At 40.1% G+C, this 19,418-nt stretch overlaps 1 long non-coding RNA gene across 1 annotated transcript in view; it reads right to left on the bottom strand.

Annotated features, from left to right (window-relative positions):
• Positions 1-214: 214 nt before the first annotated feature.
• The window catches only part of LOC140463585 (uncharacterized), a 46,961-nt gene continuing 27,757 nt past the window's right edge, over positions 215-19,418 (bottom strand). The window contains exons 2-3 of the long non-coding RNA XR_011954700.1: positions 1,899-2,125; positions 215-1,130 (exon numbers count right to left, since the gene is read on the bottom strand). This is a non-coding gene — a long non-coding RNA (uncharacterized lncRNA). The remainder of the gene's footprint in view (positions 1,131-1,898; positions 2,126-19,418) is intronic.

The raw sequence follows: 19,418 nt of genomic DNA, 5'->3' as shown, positions 1-19,418 counted from the left end.
TATTGTTGTTGTGCTATGAGATTGTTGTACTATTTTATGGTTTTGTAAAGAATAAACATTTTTTCAATTAAAAAAGGTGTGGAATTTTATTTATGTCCTGGATAAATTTTGGTTAAAATAAGAGCTCATTATTCTAAATGTACTATAGAGTAGTTAACAGCAGGTTAAAATGAAATAATTCAGGATTAGCCTCTGAAATGGAAATATTCTGGAATATTTATTACAAAACTCATTACATAGTTATACACAATGGTCTTACAATTGCATCATCCACAACAATTAAAATGTCATGGAGTAGATGTCACATTTTGCTACGCATATGGTACAATGTTTAAAAAAGAAATTGCAAGAAATAAAGGTGAACTTGTTAGTGGGTAGTTAGTGGTTGAACAGCACGACAATATTTTAGCTCCAAGGTTAGCATGTGCATGTGATCCGTTATTAAATTTTTAACCAAGTATTAGTTTGAGAAAATTCTCAATTGGGATTAGCATTTTTACTGCATTTTACAGGCCAAGCAGAGAAGCATAACATTGTTACCTTAATTCTGCTCAAATCTTCAGGTATAGGCAGTGGAGGATGCTTCAATAGCATCTTCCAAACCTACTAACATGCAGAAGGTCAAAGGCAGCAGATGAATTGGAACACCACCACCTGCAAGCTCAAAACCAAGTCATGTACCATCTTGATTTGGAATTACATTGCCATTCTGTCAGCATTGTGGATGAAATCCTGGAAATCACTTTTTTTTTCTTTATTCATTCATGTGATGAGGGTGTCACTGCCTAGGCAGCATTTATTGCCCATCCCTAATTGCCCAGAGATCAGTTGAGTCAATCACATTGCTGTGGATCTGCAGTCACATGTCGGCCAGACCAGGTAAAGATGGCAGTTTACTTCCTGAAAGGGTATGAGTGAACCAGATGGGTTTTTCCAACCATTGACAATGGATTCATGAACATTATTAGACTGTTAATTCCAGACTTTCTGACATTCTGAGTGCTTCTATACCACATGTATTACATACAACAAACCTCTTATCCCATAGATAAATTTAGTGAACTTTTGCTGTGCCATCCCCAATGCAAGTATATTCTTCTTTAATTCAAATTACCACAGATTCTGGTTATCTGAAAATCAGAAAATGATGAAAACACTCAGTAGGTTAACTAGCATCTTGGGCATAGGAAATAGGATTAATGTTTTGTTCTGACTAGAGTTCTGATAAAAGGTTAATTCTTTCTGTTTGTACATAAATCACCTGACCAACTTAATTTTCCATCATCATTTGTTTTTAGTCCATATAATAGAGTAAATGTAAACAACATGCCATCATTTAAAACAAACTGATTGCAACATAATATTGTGATCCCAGGCCAGACCACCAAATTCATGTTACTGTCCGGTTAAGTAGCAGTAACGTTTATTTTTTAAGCAACAAAGTGTGAGATCCCAGGAAATTACTGAGAGAATAAAGCACAAGATTCCTCAGTTTTAAACAAACAATAATAAACTCTATTATACAATTTTAGAATAATAATGACACCTGCAATACATGTTCAACTTGTTTCTTACTCATAGAGTCTATTACTCATATTTACTGCATGTCTTTAAGCTTTTATTTGCCCATTCAAAATAGTGTTTTAAATTGCTGTAAAGCCTGTTACATTGTATGCAGTATTTTCTTTGTTCGCCAGTCCTTTTAAACTCTATTGTTGTGATGCCATTTTAATTTATTCAATAAAGCTTAAATTGTATTAGTGGCTTTTTGTAGTGATTTACTGCTTTCAAAATTCTAATTCTCTGTAACAGTCATCTCTGGACTGTGTATTAAGATTTTCCCACCTTTGGGTTTCCTGTTTTTCTTAAAAAAAGTGATCAAGATGTGGGCTTCTCACATTTTTCAGGGTTTTCTTGTTCTTGTTCGTACAGCTTTGTCATTTCTTTCTGGGTGAAATGGATACTTGTCTTCCTTTCATGGTCCAAAACATACTTCTTTTCGCACAAATTTATCTGGCTTCAGCTCTTATAAATCTTTCCCTGTAATTACAGTGTCAAAAGAAGGAGTTGCCTTCAGGTGGAGAAATCAGTTTCTCAACAGGAGCCATGACCATCCTGTGGGCACCTGTGTGACACAAGGGGAGAAAATATCATGGCCAGTGGTTAGCAGTAATGTGCAATGGATAACACTGACTGCAGAGTTAATGTGAGAATTCTAGTAGAAGGAAAAACAGTATTTAGTTGGTTGGTGGGTCATTGATGTGCCAACTCTGCTGCAGGGACCCTGAAAGGAACATCAACATTTGAGTAGTGCAGATTTGAAAAATTTAGGAATGAAAATTTCAGGTGCCATCGCTTTTATTGGGGTTTGGGGGTGGGGTGAGGTGGTGGTGGTTTGTGTGTGTGTGTGTGTGTGTGTGTGTGTGGGGAAGGTGGTTGGTGGGGGGGGCGGTGCAATTACATCCTGACAGGTTTTGCATCAGCGGTTTCATTGTAAATGAGAGTGCTGCAAATTATCATAGCAAAGAAGCAGACATAACAGTTTGACAAAAACATAATGTTAGCAATTAATTTACAACAGACAGCATTTGTATGCAGAGGTAAGTTGTTTAATTTAAGATAAATGTGGACACTATGACATTTAAAATGTATGAAGACTTGAATAATGATATAATTAAACAACAAGAAAAATACAGGAAGGGGTCTTGTTTTTCAACAAGTTGCTAATGAGTAGTGTTTGTCTGTGTTATGCACAGTTGGAGCAGACATGCAGCCAAAAGGCAAGCACTATGACGTAGATAACCGTAAATATCAGAGGTCATGAGATAATGCACACAGTGAATACAGTTTACTTCCTTAAATTTAAAATTAAATAAATAGCTGTGAATGATTCAGTAATAATTAATAAGTGTCATTATGCAAGAGTAATCCTTCAACAAGCTCGCATAAGATAGTGTTTTAATATGTGCGGATTTTAACTATCCCTGTAGAAAAGTAATACCTGTATCTACGATCACTATGTTGCTGGCCTGGATGATATTTATAAACATCCATTAACTGAATTGAATCATTTGCTATGTCTAAAAGAGATTTTGTTCGATGTGCGCATAAAGAAGCTGTAAATCTACATCTCCTATTTTGTTCCTCTGACAGTGATTACCATATATCAATGACTAAATACCAACCAATTCTCGAGGACAGTGTGATTTTCTATGGTCATCAGTTTGGAGTTTAAAGAAAAGGAATTATCAGCAAATAGAGACTGAAGTTAGGCTTTTAAAATGCGCAGCTCTATAATGTGCACTGGCCTAAATAATTTGTGCCATCAAAATCAGAAATTGTTGGAGAAACTCAGCAGGTCTGGCAGCATCTCTGGAGAGAAAGCAGAGTTAACATTTGGGTCTAGTGACCCTTCTTCAGAACTCTGATTTCCAGCATCTGCAATTCTTTGGTTTTTAAAAAATAATTTGTGGACTGGCTCAAGAAAGAAATATGATGTGAAAGCTATTAGACCATGGTGAAGACCAAAGTGGATCAAATTCCTGAATCAAAGGGAACATGTGTTGATCAGGGGGTAACATGACTTCAGTCCCATATAGACTCTTATTGTCCTTCAATTGGCCTTGTTAAAAAAAACTCATTTTTCTATAAATTGCGAACTTTGTCATAGTGCAGTTGCTATTATTGAACAGTGCATATGCTTCCTGAGACCAAAGTAAAGTTCTCCTTCTCCTTTTGCCAATCAACCACCTGGTCAGCTTTCTGTATGGTTCACAGTCATATCTATCAAGAACAGGACCTTCTGTATTTTTTTAACAAATAAGTGTAAAAATAAGACCAAACTCTCCTTGTCTTATCTTCACTAGAGTTTATTTAAAAAGTTAGATCAATTAGAGCTACAAGGCAAATATGAATCCTGTCAGAATAATTAATTCCAGATTTCTTTAAATATTGTTTGTATCCAACCAGAACAAAGTCCAAGGTCATATTCCAAGATTGTTGCCTTTTTTAAAGTAGGTTGTGCAATTTAGAAGCAGGAGAAAGTGAGGACTGCAGAAGCTGGAGATCAGAGCTGAAAATGTGTTGCTGGAAAAGCGCAGCAGGTCAGGCAGCATCCAAGGAACAGGAGAATCGACATTTTGGGATTCCTGAAGAAGGGCTTATGCCCGAAACGTCGATTCTCCTGTTCCTTGGATGCTGCCTGACCTGCTGCGCTTTTCCAGCAACACATTTTCAGCAATTTAGAAGCAGGCCAAATTTTGAAGGTCCAGTAAAGAAATGAAAAAAATGACAAATAAGATAAGCAAAGGCAGAGCATGAGAAGAAGCTGACAACTAACACAAAGCAAATCCACAAGTGCGCTGTAGGCTTGTAGGTAGTCAAACGTTAGTAATGGGAGGGATGGGACCAAATAAGAAGGAGATCTACCCATGGACTCAAAGGATGTATTGCAAGTATTTTGCTCTTGTTTGGACAGTTCAGAAGTCCAAACCAGTGCACAATTGGTAATTAAGTTTAATCTACAAATAAGCAGAATTATATTGCTCTTTCTGAAAAAAAAAAGTCTCATGCACTGATCTGATTTTGGAAAGTTGAGCCTTTTCCATACCTATTTAGACATCTAAACTTGTCCCATTGTTACATTTCTAGTATACATCTGTGATCAACAATCTACCAAATGGATTCTGGTTAATCCAAGATGAACGACAGGGAAAAAAAAATTGGGGATCTAAGAGCTGCTCCTTTTTGAGGTATTTTCAGTGTTGGAATGGATATCCTCGAATTCTAGGAGCAGTAATTATTGTTTTATAAGCTGTTGCATTGTTTTGAAACTTTGGGGAAAAGAAAGATCAAAACAACGCTACTTTAAAAGGAGGAAGAGATACAAGACAGTGACCACATGGGCAGTGATTCAAATGGAGAAAGGAAGCTATAGTGCTGTCTGACACAGCAGTAACCTGCTGCATTTGCTGTCTGGTTCCACGTTCATTCTAAGAAAAACAAACAAGCAGGGAAATTCATAACTGACTTTGAAGACACCTACGTGTGGGAGCTCGCAGCAGGAGAGATGCTAAGTGGCTTTTTAAAGTGTAACCTTACTGTTTTACTTTTGTAAATCTACAGTAGTGAGTAGAGTTGGGTTTTTTGATTATATATTGTTATGAGATCTGTCTCTTGATTAAACTTTGAAAATATAAAAACATAGGTACTAAGCTAGCCTGGAGCAGTGTTTTTAGAGATGTAAGACTGTTATTTTCTAGGTCTGTAGATTGTTAAGGTACAAAGATGGCCTTTAGTAGAGTGATGTGGTCTTCCTGTTGAATATGGGAGATCAGGGAGAGGTTCCATGTTACTGATTATATCTGCAGGAAGTGTGTTTGGTTATGAATCCTATCAGATTGCGTGGATCAGCTGGACTGGCAGTTAAGGGCAATGAGGAATTTACAGGAGTTATGGGAAGGGATGGATGGCAGTTGCAGGAAGGGAAATAAACCAAAGATAGAGTCAGATATACAGGTAACCTCCAGGAAAGGTAGGGATGGGTAGTCAGGAGTCTCCTGTGGCTATCTCCATCTCAAACAAGTATGCTGTTTTAGAAAATGTAGGGGTGTTGGACTCCCAGAGAAATCTAGCAATGACTGGCTCTAATATAACGAGGGGTGTGCCAGGTTCCAAGTGATCGATTGCGATAAGGGACTCTCTTGTCAGAGGCACAGACAGATGATTGTGGCTGACAGCGAAACGTCAGAATGGTGTATTGCCTCCCTGAAGCCAGGATCAAAGATATTTCAGAAATGGTGCAGAATATTCACAAAGGGGAGAAAGACCAGCAGGAAGTCATTGTACACATCAGAACTAATGACGTAGGAAGAGAAAAGAATGAGTTCCTGAGGAGAGAATACAGGAAGTTAGGCAGGAAGTTAAAATGTAGATCCTCGAGGATAGTAATAACTGGATTACTCCAAGTGCCACAAGCTAGTAAGGGTAGGAATAGGAGTATAGAACAGATGACTGTGTGGCTGAGGAGCTGGTGCAAGGGAGAAGTATTTACATTTTTGGATATTGGAATGTCTTCTGGGGTATAAGTGACCCGTATAAGAAGGATGGATTGCACCTGAATTGGAAGGGACTAATAGGCTGGCAGGGAGATTTGCTAGAGATGCTCTGGAAGATTCAAATTAATAAGGTGGATGGGAGGGACCCAGGGATATTGTGAGGAAAGAGATCAGTCTGAGACTGCTACAGTGGGAAAAGGAGTAAGTCAAACAGACAGGACAGGTAGGAACAAAGTAGAGAATAAGGTAGAACTGATAAATTAATCTGCATTTATTTTAATGCAAGAAGCCTAACAGGTGAGGACATTTAACTCAGGGAATGGTTAGGAACATGGGACTTAGATCAATTGCAATTACAGAGACATGGCTCAGAGTTGGACAGGACAGACAGTTTAATGTTTCAGGGTGTAGATACTATAGGAAGGATTGAAAATGGGGCCAGAGAGGAGGAGGAATGATGTGTTTGATTAAGGATAACATTACAGCTTTATTTAGGGAGGCTATTCCTGATAATACATCCAGGGACGTCATTTGAATGGAACTGACAAATAATTTTGTAAGGGGATCTCAGTTATCTGTAAGAATAATAGGGTGGTAATGATTGAACATTGTAACTTTCCGAACATAGATTGGGACATTGTGTTAAAGGCTTGGATGAAGAGGAATTTGTTAAGTGTGTACAAGAACATTTTCTGATTCAGTATGTGGATGTACCTACAACAGAAAGGTCAAAACCTGACCTACTCTTGGGAAATAAGGCAGGGCAAGTGACTGAGGTGTCAATGGGGGAGCACTTTGAGGCCAGTGACCATAATTCTAATCACTATTTTAAGACTAATAGTCTAAAAATAGTGAAGGTAAAGGAATGACCAGATTCAAAAGTTAAAGTTCTGAATTGGGGGAAAGCCAACTTTGACAGGATTAGGCAAGGACTTTCAAAAGTTGATTGGGGATGGATATTTGTAGCTAAAAGGATGATTGGAAAATGAGAATCCAGAGACAGTATGTTCCTGTTAGGGTGAAGGGCAAGGCTTAGAGGTATAGGGAATGCTGGATAACTAGAGAAATTAAGGTTTTGGTCAAGAATAAGAAGGAAGCATATGTCAGTAATTGACAGCAGAATTTGATTGATTTCCTAGGAGAGGATAAAGGCAGTAGGAACATAGGTAAATCAGGAGGGCAAAAATGGTACATGACATATTTTTGGCAAATAGAGTAAAAAAGAATCCAAAGGGATTCCAGAAATAAATTAAGGACAAAGGGGTAACTAGAGAGAGAATAGCAGCCCTTAAAGATCAGCAAGGCCACCAATAAGTGGAACTGCAGGTCAGGGGAGATATTAAACAAGTATTTTGCATCAGTATTTACTGTGGAGAAGGATAAGGAAGATAGAGAATGTGAGGAAATAGTGATATCTTGAAAAATGTACATATTTCAGGTGGTGCTGGGTGTCTTAAAATGCATAAAAGTGGATAAATCCCCGGGACCTGAACAAATGTATCCTTGAACTCTGTGGGAAGCTAGAGAGGTGATTGCTGAGCCCCTTGCTGAGCTATTTGTATAATTGATAACCACAGGCGAGGTGCCAGAAGACTGGAGTTTGGCTAATGTGGTGCCACTATGTAAGAAAGGTGGTAAGGAAAAGCCAGAGAACTATAGACCAATGAGTCTGACATCGGTGGTGGGCAAGTTGTTGGAGGAAATCCTGAGGAACAGGATTTACATGTATTTGGAAAGGTAAGGACTGATTAGGGATAGTCAATATGGCTTTGTGTGTGAGAGATCATGTCTCACTAACTTGAAGAAGTAACAAAGAGGATTGATGCGGGCAGAGCGATAAATCTGATCTACATAGTCTTCAGTAAGGCATTCGACAAGGTTCCTCGCGGTAGACTGGTTAGCAAGGTTAGGTCACGTTGAATAAAGGGAAAGTCAAGAAGTGTGATGCTGGAAAAGCACAGCAAGTCAGGCAGCATCCGAGGAAGAGAGTCGATGTTTCGAGCATAAACCCTTCATCAGGAATAGAGGGAAAACTAGTTATCTGGATACTGAACTGGCTCAAAGGTATAAGACAGAGGGTGGTGGTGGTGGAGGGTTGCTTTTCAGACAGGAAGCCTGTGACCAGCAGTGTGCTTCAAGGATTGATGCTGGGTCCACTGCTTTTAGTCATTTATATAAACGATTTAGATGCGAGCATAGGAGGTATAGTTAGTAAGTTTGCAGATGACACCAAAACTAAAAGGTGTAGTAGACAGCTAAGGGAGGTTACCTCAGAGTACAACGGAATCTTGATCAGATGGGTAAATGGATTGAGCAGTAGTAGATGGAGTTTAATTTAGATAAAACTGAAGTGCTACATTTTGGAAAGGCATATCAGGGCAGGACTTGTACACTTTAACAGTAAGGTCCTGGGGGGTGTTGCTGAACAAAGAGATCTTGGATAGTGAAGGTGGTGTTTGGTATGCTTGCCTTTTTTAGTCTGTGCATTGAACATAGAAGTTGTGAACTCATGTTGTGGCTGTACAGGACATTGGTTAGGCCACTTTTGGAATATTTTGTGCAATTCTGGTGTCCCTCCTAGAGGAAGATGTTGTGAAACTTGAAAGGGTTCAGAAAAGATTGACAAGGATTTTGTCAGGAATTGGATGGTTTGGGGTACAGGGAGAGGCTGAATAGGCTGGGGCTATTTTCCCTGGAGAGTCAGAGGCTGAGCGGTGACCTTATAAAAGTTTATAAAATTATGAGAGGCATGGATTGGATAAATAGACAAGGACTTGTCCCCAGGGTGGGGAAGTCCAAATCTAGAGAATACAGATTCAAGGTGAGAGGGCAAAAATTTAAAAGGGACATAAGGGGAAACTTTTTCACACAGAGTATGGTGCACGTATGGAATGAGCTGCCGAGGAAGTGGTGGACGCTTGAGGCTTACAATATTTAAACAGTATCTGGATGGGTATATCATTAGGAAGGGTTTAGAGGGATATAGGCTAAATGCTGACAAATGGGATTAGATTTATTTAGGATATCTGGTTGACATGGATGAGTTGGACCGAAGGGTCTGATTCCGTCCTATACGTCTCTATGACTGTCTGCTGCACATTTTCATCCCGAGCAGTGGATTGGTATGCCAATGTATTTCTGTTACAGTCAATACAGTCAAGATTGGTAAAAGGCACATTAGTATTCGAGATTTGAGTGTGCAGAGCACAATTTTAACACTTGCAGATGTTACAAAACCTGGAGGAATTGGGCAGAAGTTTTTTGCCCCTGCCAGTCAGTTTGAAGGCCAGGATCTCTTAAAATACAACATAAAGCTTGCCTGTAATCTTACAACCCCATCCTGATCTATCTCCAATTTGATGGGTGGTGGTGGGTACTCAGGGAATTGCCCATCTGCCTGTTCTTGTTTAGGCCTATTAGATACATCTAAGTGGTCAATAAATGTCGATTTGAGTGCCTCATCACACCCTAACAGCTATTTTACCTGTGACAATGAGATGCGCATGCCAATTAGGTAGGCAACACAGCTTTAGCTGCATGGCTGGATGTCAGAAAAAGAGGGGTAATTATGGACATCCATTGTTAGTCTCCTTTGCCCAGAGATACCCTCATCAAGGTCATATCTCACACTCCTTTAATCCTTCCACCCTCTCAATCTTTTAAATCCAGGCCCCTAAAACCTCACTCCCCTCACTGATGCCTGCCAAGAATACCCCAGATTTACATTTAGTCTAGTTGATACTTCTCTCCTTTATTGTCTGACTGCAGGGCACTCACCACACATCCATGGCCCCTGGCATCTAACACATGCCAATCTCTCCCTGCTGTCAATACTCATTTCTGACGCACTTGCACAATACTGCATTACTTCATAATGCACTTTATAGCATACTGGTAACTATCACTGATAAGCTGCTCTGAGGCCACTTTGCACGGCCAGGCATCCAGCTTATGGATTGGTTCAGATAGCATCGGCAGGCTACTCACTTGTTTTCTTAGCACTCTCTCTTAACGCTATTTGAATGCTCTTATCATCCCTGCCTTTACGTACGTTGTTCCCTCAGCCAGAGCTTACAAACTCACGGTAGTGATGTCTTTCTTTGTTGTTGAGTACTAACAGAAATTCAGTTAACTTGTCACACTTGTTAATCATTATTAATCAAGGGATGTAAATATAGTTGTATGGCACATTGTTATATCAACTGCACCATTGTCACCCAGGGACACTGCAAATGCACTTCATGTGTTACAAACAAACAAACAGACACGTCTCAAAGTATTATGGGAGTGATCTTTACTGATATCAAGGAAGGTACCTGCCAGTAGGGAATCCTAGCACAATAAGAAAAAAAGGCCCTGATACCAGTCTAGGAAATTGGGCTGGTCATGTGTCCAGTCAAGGTGCTCATTGTCAGGAGGCATGTACTGCTTAAAGCCCTGTGGGATCAATGCAGTCAGCTCAGGGAGTTGCTGAAACATGGGTGGGGGAGTTGTAAAGATATAAATCAGGGGTCTTGTCACTCATCATTTAGGACTGTCCTGTTACGTTGCTCAAGAGGATGAGCCATGGTCAGTCTTACAGTTCCATTCACTAAAGGTCAAGAAAGGACAGAATTTTCAGGGAGCCGATGTTGCAGGAGAGAGGTTGAGGAACAGAATGGTGGGGAGAGTAGAGGCAGAATACTGGGATGTAGAGGGGATTACAATATTATTGGAGGGGTGGCTGTTGGGGTTGAAATACAACATATAGGGTGGTGACAATAGGTCAAAAGGTGGATAAAGAGTTATGTGGGGATGACACCTTGTTAATTTTTTGTGAGCTGGCAGAGTAGCACAGTGAACACTTCATATGCCTAGGGCTGTGGGCAGAGGCAGAATCAGCATCAGCTGAGGACTTGCAGAGATACAATGTCCATGGATTTGACGATGAAGGCTACCAAGAAGGGAATGTTGACATTTGGGTTTCACCTACAAAGCCAAGTGGACCAGAAACACAGGGCCGGAGGAACAGGTGCTATTGCCTTCCATCAGTCTGTAAATCACAACCGCAGAATGGAAACAAAATGGATGCAATTACATTCAAAATAGTTGGGTTCCTGATGAAGGGCTTTTGCCCGAAGCGTCGATTTCGAAGCTCCTTGGATGCTGCCTGAACTGCTGTGCTCTTCCAGCACCACTAATCCAGAATCCATGACTGAGGGGCCTACAAGTTAGAGCTATGCAAGGTTCGTCAAAGGGCAACACAATGGAAACACACGTGAGATCAGGATTTCTTTTGACTCTTAGGCATTAGCCACACTGTGCAGTCCAACTCCATCGCCCAAGTCTTCCTGACCATTTCATACAGGCTGACAGCTGAACCTAATTAATGGCTGTGATTTAATAGTAATTTTGATGCACCTGAAAATATGGTATCCAGTTGCTAAAGCCGCAAGCATCTGTGATTCACCTATCACATGCTAATGCTGCAGCAGCTGCTCACTACACACCTTGGTCCCTGCAACATCATTTAAGGATACGCATGGATGGCCTCAAGACATCCAAGTTTTGCATTTTTGGCTATACAGATGCTCACGCAGACAGATGATAGTCGGAGTAAACATGAATTTATAAACATAAGAACTACTTTCAGTCAACTGTCACCTTTTACACTAATGTGCCCTCAAAAGTTATTCTTTATCATCATATCTCAGTGTAGTTCCTGGGTCCATAGCTGAGGTGGTGGGAGTCTACCATACAATGTAGCCTATTGGCCTTGAAGCTTCAGTTGGCTGATCCTGGAAGCATTTTTGTCTAAAAGCCATAGACATTCTTGCCAGAGGCAACTGCACCCTCTCCAGCTTGGACTCCCACAGGCCTGAGTGCAGTTCCTCCTTCATCCAGGTACCAAGTGACAACGCCCTGTTGCCTTATCTGAAGACAAGACAAATCTATGCTGCTCTTGGACTCATTCAAACAGCTGTGTGCAAAATGATTGTAGTCTGGATGTCTGCTTGCTTGCTAGGGCAGTGAAAGATGAGGGAGAAAGTAAATTCCAAAACAAGTATAATACATATTCCCAAAATGAGTGGAGAAACTGCTCAGTTTACAACATGAGAAATATTTCAGTGCTGCTGCGTTGGTGGATCTATGCCTATGTTTGCATGTTCAATTATTAACATTTCTGATGTCAATTGAAATCTGAATCTGCAATGACAATTAAATATTTTTAAATTATGTAAATAACATGTCAGTACAAGATAGTCACACAAAGTTAAACAAAGTCACGTCCAACACTAACACTTCAGCTTCTTGTATTCATAAATTAAAATTGGAGTAGGATTTTCTATTTTCTTGGACATTGAATACTAGCTGGTTAATAATATACCAATTTGAACCATGTTGATATTTTACCTGTTGTACTACTTTGACCTACAATTCTTAAAATATCACAAAGGAAAATATTTGTATGCTAGATTATATAATCATTAATAAATATTAATCTGCATTGTGTATTCCAAATATGGAAAATATAAAGAACATTCTAATAACATATGTTCTGAGAATATGCAGACAAAGCAGTCATAGGCAGTTATTTCAAGTAATTGCCTGTAATTCCGGTTCACTGTTGTGTGACTAAATGCTGTTTCCTTGAACTGGCAAAGCTCTCCTGAACTGAAGCCAGATAATTGGTCTCCTCACGTACTGCACGGCTTTCATTCCACTCTATGGATCTTGTCATAGTTTTAAAGGGGGTACTGTCATCTTGAAAAGGAGTTTTGTCTTTTTTTGATTTACTTGCAGATGAGAAAGAACCAGAGAAATGCACTTCGGTTATGCAAACAACATGCACATATTTTGCCACCATATGAGAATTTTTTCTAGATCTACAGCTATGAGTTCTGAGGTATGCAGCTCATTGTGGCTTTGCCGGCTCTTTGTCAGTATAATCTAAACAAATTCCTTTTCTCCACTTACGACACATTGCCTTATATTTTCCTCATAAGTTCAGGAAATACATGAAAATACATTGAGATTAGAATTACACAGATGAAAACATCACAGTGAATAAAATATATTCATTAGTAAATTAAATAGTGATTTTATTGTTAAAATATATTTATATGGCTTAAAGACACAGTAGCAGTTTGTGATTGGTACAAAGCAGAAAACCATTAGAAAGTGATCCAAAGTACTGGGGAGAGTTTCTACTTTCATACACTATTGTGCATGTGCACATTAGGCAGGGAATATGTGACCAAGCATCTAGATGGCAGATATATGCAAGGGATGTACCATCCTGTTCATTCTAACAGAGACATGTTGAGGGAACAGTAGGCATATATTGCTGCAAAACCATTTTAAGTTTTTAAAAATACACTTGTCCCCCTGTACTCACAGGGGATACGTTCCAAGACCTACTGCAGAAGTCCGAAACCATGGACAGGAGAGAACCCATTCATTTAAATGGGAAATTTACCTTCCCGGCAGCCCCCTGGTCCCTGGTTCTGGAAGGATCCTTTTAATATGTTCAGGCTGTGGTAAACCATGGGTAACTGAAACAGTGGAAAATGATTCCACAGATACGGGGGTCACCCTGTTTGTTAATGGTGAAGGGTATGAAATATGCAAATCCCCATATTTTTCCCTGGGTTGGTTCGACCAGCATTACAAATTCACTGTCTATAAATAATTATAAATACATTGTCTATAAATAAACACAGTTCCAAGAGATGCAACTTTTTTCAATTGGTTCACAGTATGTGGCCTATCACTTATACAGCCAGCAGTTATTGCCCATCACGAACTGCCCTTGAAAGGCTGGTTAGCCACCTTAGAGTCATAGAGATGCACAGTACGGAAACAGACCCTTCGGTCATACTTATCCATGCCAACCAGATATCCCAACCCAATCTAGTCCAACCTGCCAGCAGCTGGCCTATATCCCTCTCAGCCTTAACCTATGCCCTCTAGTTCTGGACTCCCGCACCCGAGGGAAAAGACTTTGTCTATCTTTTGTATCCATACCCCTCAATTTTATAAACCTCTATAAAGGTCACCACTCAGCCTCCAACGCTCCAGGGAAAACAGCCCTAGCTGATTCAACCTCTTCCCATAGCTCAAATCCTTAAACCCTGGCAACATCCTTGTAATTCTTTTCTGAACCCTTCCAAGATTCACACCATTTTTCCAATAGGAAGGAGATCAGAATTACACACAATATGCCTACAGAGACTCAATGAACTGAAGAGCCTTTTTCTGTTTTGTACACTTCCACGATTCTATGACCACCATCTCTCCACCCCTCCCCCATTTGGATAGTTATTTTGATCAACTTATTCATATATTTTGTGACACACCTCCAGGAGAAAATAACTCACTTTTCTTCAGACTTCAGTTGTGTTTACCACGCGTGCGCACACACACACACACACACACACACACACACAGACAAAAACGCTACCCACCACCCCCATCCCGCCCCGCCCCAAAAGCAATCCAAAGACCTGAAGTTATTCACCTAACCAGGATCTAATCAGAGTGCACATCAGCTGATGAACCTTGGCATCCATGACTGGTCACAATTGCCCAATCCAATTGTCTACTTCTTGTCACCCATATCTCTCTCTAAATAAATACTAGGCCATTTCAGAGACCTGACATATTTCTGTTAATCAAGAGCTACATAGAGGGCATACCTGGTAAGGATGGCAGATTGTTCTGCAAGAGGATATTAGTGAACAGGATGGAGGTCTACGTTTTAAAAACAAAATCCAACTCTACTTAACTGCCTGAATTTGAATCACCCAGCTAAGATTGAAGTCATGGCTGTAAAGATTGCTTCTCCAGGTGAAGGAACTTTGAACAAGGTATTGTCTTGGGACACAGAAAAGTAAGCTGCTGTTGCTCCTGCAGGTGCTGGTGAGACTTCGGGTGCTGTGTGTGTTGGTGTTGTTTGTATTGATCAGACTTTTGCTGCTGTTGGTATTGGTTAGGCTTCTGGTGCTTTTAGTGCTGGTTAATTTACTGGTGCTGTTGGTACTGGTATTGCTGATCCTCATGTTCCTCATAAAAAGAATGATGTTTACATAAGCTTTTCCCATGCCACAGTGAAGGCTGACAGTAGGGAAGATCAAACCAAGGTAAGTAAACTTCAATAAAAGTCAAATGACTGCTAAAAGGTTTTAAAAAAAATGATGAAGCAGTGAAAGTAGGCTCTTGTACGAAGTACTGTAAGCAGAAACCTTTCATACTTTATTGGTCAGAGTATTGAGTACAGGAGTTGGGAGGTCCTGTGCGGCTGTACAGGGTGTTGGTTAGGCCACTGTTGGAATATATAATTCTGGTCTCCTTCCTATCGGAAAGATATTGCGACTCTTGAAAAGGTTCAGAAAAGATTTACAAGAATGTTGCTAGGGTTGGAGGACTTGAGCTATAGGGAGAGGTTGAATAGGCTAGAACTGTTTTCCCTGGAGCGTCAGAGGCTGAGAGCTAAACTTATAGAGGTTTATAAAACCATGAGGGGCATGGATAGGATAAATAGACAAAGTCTTTTCCTTGGGGTGGGGGAGTCCAGAACTAAAGGTTTAGGGTGAGAGGGGAAAGATATAAAAGAGACCTAAGATGCAACATTTTCACTCAGAGAGTGGTATATGTATGGAATGAGCTGCCAGAGGAAGTGGTGGAGGCTGGTACAATTGCAACATTTAAAAGGCATCTGGATGGGTAGATGAATAGGAAGGGTTTGGAGGGAAATGGGCAAGGTGCTGGCAGGTGGGACTAGATTGGGTTGGGATATCTGGTTGGCGTGGACGAGTTAGACCAAAGGGTCTGTTTCTGTGCTGTACATCTCTGTGACTCTATGACTCTATATAAGCTGTCTGGAAGCTATGCAATTTCACTACTTAAAGGCCTTTAAGCTTTTATAATTCAATGAACAATCTGGCACTCATTGTCTTGACCTGATGTGTTCCACAGAGCTTAGGTTACCAATATAATGGGTACCAGAAGGCTGAACTAAATCCTGACTGAATGGGGGATTTAAATATCTTAATAATTTACACAACATTCCACAAACCTCACAGGGCATTTTTCACTTGCCTGCAAATGCACAGATTAATGCCAGAAATGGACAGAACTATTGGCTTTCCAACTTGTGTCACTTTTCAGGGCTTTAATCATTATCTGCACTTGAAACCACGCCTCTTCAGCAAATAATATTCTGCCCACATCACCAGTCATTTGTTTCAGCCTAAAGGCCAAGCTAATGCCATGATGCAACTTTTGTCAGTCTACTTAGAACAGCAAGTCTTGCTTTTTTTTTTGGAACTTTGTTCCACTAATGGTTTCTTCTTATTGCATTCACTTCAATTTTAGATTCATATTGCAATTTTACACCTCTATTTTCATCACCAACCATTTATAATTATTTCACTTTGCAATCTTATTCTGGTAGAATGGGCTGTAGTTTTGGAAGTTTCTCTGCTTTCTTGAACAAGAGGGGACTGGAAGTGTTTCAAGGGGAATCCCCAGAGGATTGCTTGCTTACATCTGAAGTGGGTGTAGAGACTTATCATTGCGGAAAATAAATCTTGAAACACTTATATTTAAAAAGCACCCTTTAATGGCAGATGTGTCCAAATTCAGAAGTCAGTTAGTGACTACATTATGTAGTTAGAGTTGAGGCTATTATTGTCTTGGAAAATTTCAGCATATCAAGAGTTTACCTTGTGTATTATATTTTAAAAATGTTTTCTGAATAGGAATCTCAGAAGAGTTAAAGAAAAAGACCTTGGTTCAATAACCATATACCTGTTGGCCATTGTTTCTAGGAGGGTCAGATATTTCACATTTCAAAAACTTGCTGGTGGAAACTGGTTAAAACAACTACAGCACAGGAACAGGTTCTTCAGCCCTCCAAACCCACACCGAGCCAGATCCTCTATCTAAACCTGTCGCCTATTTTCTGAGGATCTATATCCCTCTGTTCCCTGCCCATTCATGTAACTGTCTAGATACACCTTAAATAACGCTATCATGCCCACCTCTACTGGCAACACATACCAGGCACTGACCATCGTCCGAGTAAAGAGCTTTCCACGCAAACCTCCCTTGAACATTTCCTCTCTCACCTTGAGCTCGTGACCCCTAGTAAATGAAACCCCACTCTGGGAAAAAGCTTCTTAATATCCACCCTGTCTACACCTCTCATGATTTTGTAGACCTCAATCAGGTCTCCCCCTCAACTTCCATCTTTCTAATGAAAATAATCCTAATTTACTCAACCTCTCTTCACAGCGTGCCCTCCATACCAGGCAACATCCTGTTGAACTTTCCCTGTACCCTGTACACCCTTTGGGTAATGTGGCAACCAGAACTGTACACAGTATTCCAAATGTGGCCGAACCAAAGTCCTAAACAACTGTAACATGACCCCCCAATGCTTGTACTCAATGCCCTGTCCGATGAAGGAAAACATGCCATAGGCCTTTTTGACCACTTTCTCGGCTTGCATTGCCACCTTCAGGGCACAATGGACCTGAACATCCACATCTCTGTACAATTTTCCCCAGGGCTTTTCCATTTACTGTATAGTTTGCTCTAGAATTGCATCTTCCAAAAAGCATCACCACGCATTTGCCCATACTGAAATCCATCTGCCATTTCCCTGCCCAGCTCTCCAATCTATCCATATTCTGTTACATTCTCTGACAGTCCCCTTCACTGCTACTCCATCAGTCTTAGTGTCAATTGCAAACTTGCTAATCAGACCACCTATACTTTCCTTCAGATCATTTAAGTACATTACAAACAGCAGTGGTCTCAACACAAATCCCTGTGGAACACCAATAGTCACAGTTTGCCATTTTGAGAAACTCCCTTCCACTACTACTCTGTCTCCAGCTGCCCAGCTAGTTTTCTATCTATCTAGCTAGTGTACCCTGGACCCCATGCAACTTCAATTTCTCCATCAGCCTACCATGGGCAACTTTATAAAATGCCTTACTAAAGTCCATGTATATGATATATCAAGCCTTTCTTTCATCAACCAATTTTGTCACTTCCTCAAAGAATTCTATTAAGTTGGTAAGACATGATCTTCCCTGCACAAAACCATGTTGCCTATCACTGATAAGCCCATTTTCTTCCAAATGTAAATAGATCCTATCTCCAGTAGCTTCCCTACCACTGACTTCAGGCTCAACAGTCTATAATTACCTGGATTATCCCTGACACCCTTCTTAAACAAGGGGACAACATTAGCAATTCTCCAGTTCTCTGGGACCTCATCCATGTTCAAAGATACTACAAAGACGCTACAAAGACATCTGTTAAGGTCCCAGCTAGTCCCTCTTGTTTCCCTTAGTAACCTGGGATAGATCCCATCCAGACCGGGGAACTAGTACACCTTAATACCCAACACTTCTTCCCTCCTTATGCAGACTTCACTAGAGTAATCAAACATCTATCCCTAGCCTCAACATTGTTATGAAGGCATAGGTGTGCACTGAACCTTTGAGAGAGTCGAAAAGGACTTCCTGAAAACAGAGTGTCCTGAACAAGGTAAAAATGTAACACTGGGTTGAAACAAATAGCTGGAGTTGTGTGCTATGGAACAAAAACAAATTAAAATTCAGCCAGTTTAAATTATGCCCTAAGATACCAAAATCCAATCGAATTTAAAATATAATATTTTTGATGACATCAAAACCAATGAAATGATCCGATGTTTTGGGGTATAAAACTGAACATTTTGAACAGTTAGGGGAAGAACTGCCAAGCGCCAACAAGTATCGACTGCTGGATGAATAGCTCTCTGAAGAGTACCTATTCATATGAAAGACCTGTGAAGCAGAATACTGCAGAAAAGGCAACAGAGGAAAATCTGCATAGGAAGATACAAAGACAAGATTTGACAGCTGGCTGGTTTTGAAAGTTGGATTTTTTTTGTAAATTTTAATTAGAATTTATTTTAAAAATCAGACCAGTATTGTAGAGGGGAGGTAAAAGATAGGTTTAAGAGAAAGGAGTTGTAAATAGTTGTTTAATGTTTTCTTTTGGACTTAAAGAATAAAATTGTTACTTTTTACTTTAAATAATGACCTCTGGGATAGTTCTTTGCCTCTTGAAATTTAACAGATTATGGCGCAAGGTGAGCTTCTCTGTGTTTCAGGTTTAAATTAGCAAAACAGTTTACCCAGTGTCATAACAACATCCATCATGTCCCTCTCCTTGATGAACACCGATACAAAGTACTCATTAAGAATCTCACCCATTTTCTCTGACTCCATGCATAACTTTCCTCCTTTGTCGTTGAGTGGGCCAACCCTTTCTCTAGTTATCCTCTTGCACCTTACATATGAATAAAAGACTTTGGGATTT

The sequence above is a fragment of the Chiloscyllium punctatum genome, chromosome 38 (assembly GCF_047496795.1).
Source record: "Chiloscyllium punctatum isolate Juve2018m chromosome 38, sChiPun1.3, whole genome shotgun sequence".
Taxonomy (NCBI): domain Eukaryota; kingdom Metazoa; phylum Chordata; class Chondrichthyes; order Orectolobiformes; family Hemiscylliidae; genus Chiloscyllium; species Chiloscyllium punctatum.
The sequence above is the reverse complement of the archived record's forward strand: the minus strand, read 5'-3'. Positions and strand labels throughout refer to the sequence as shown.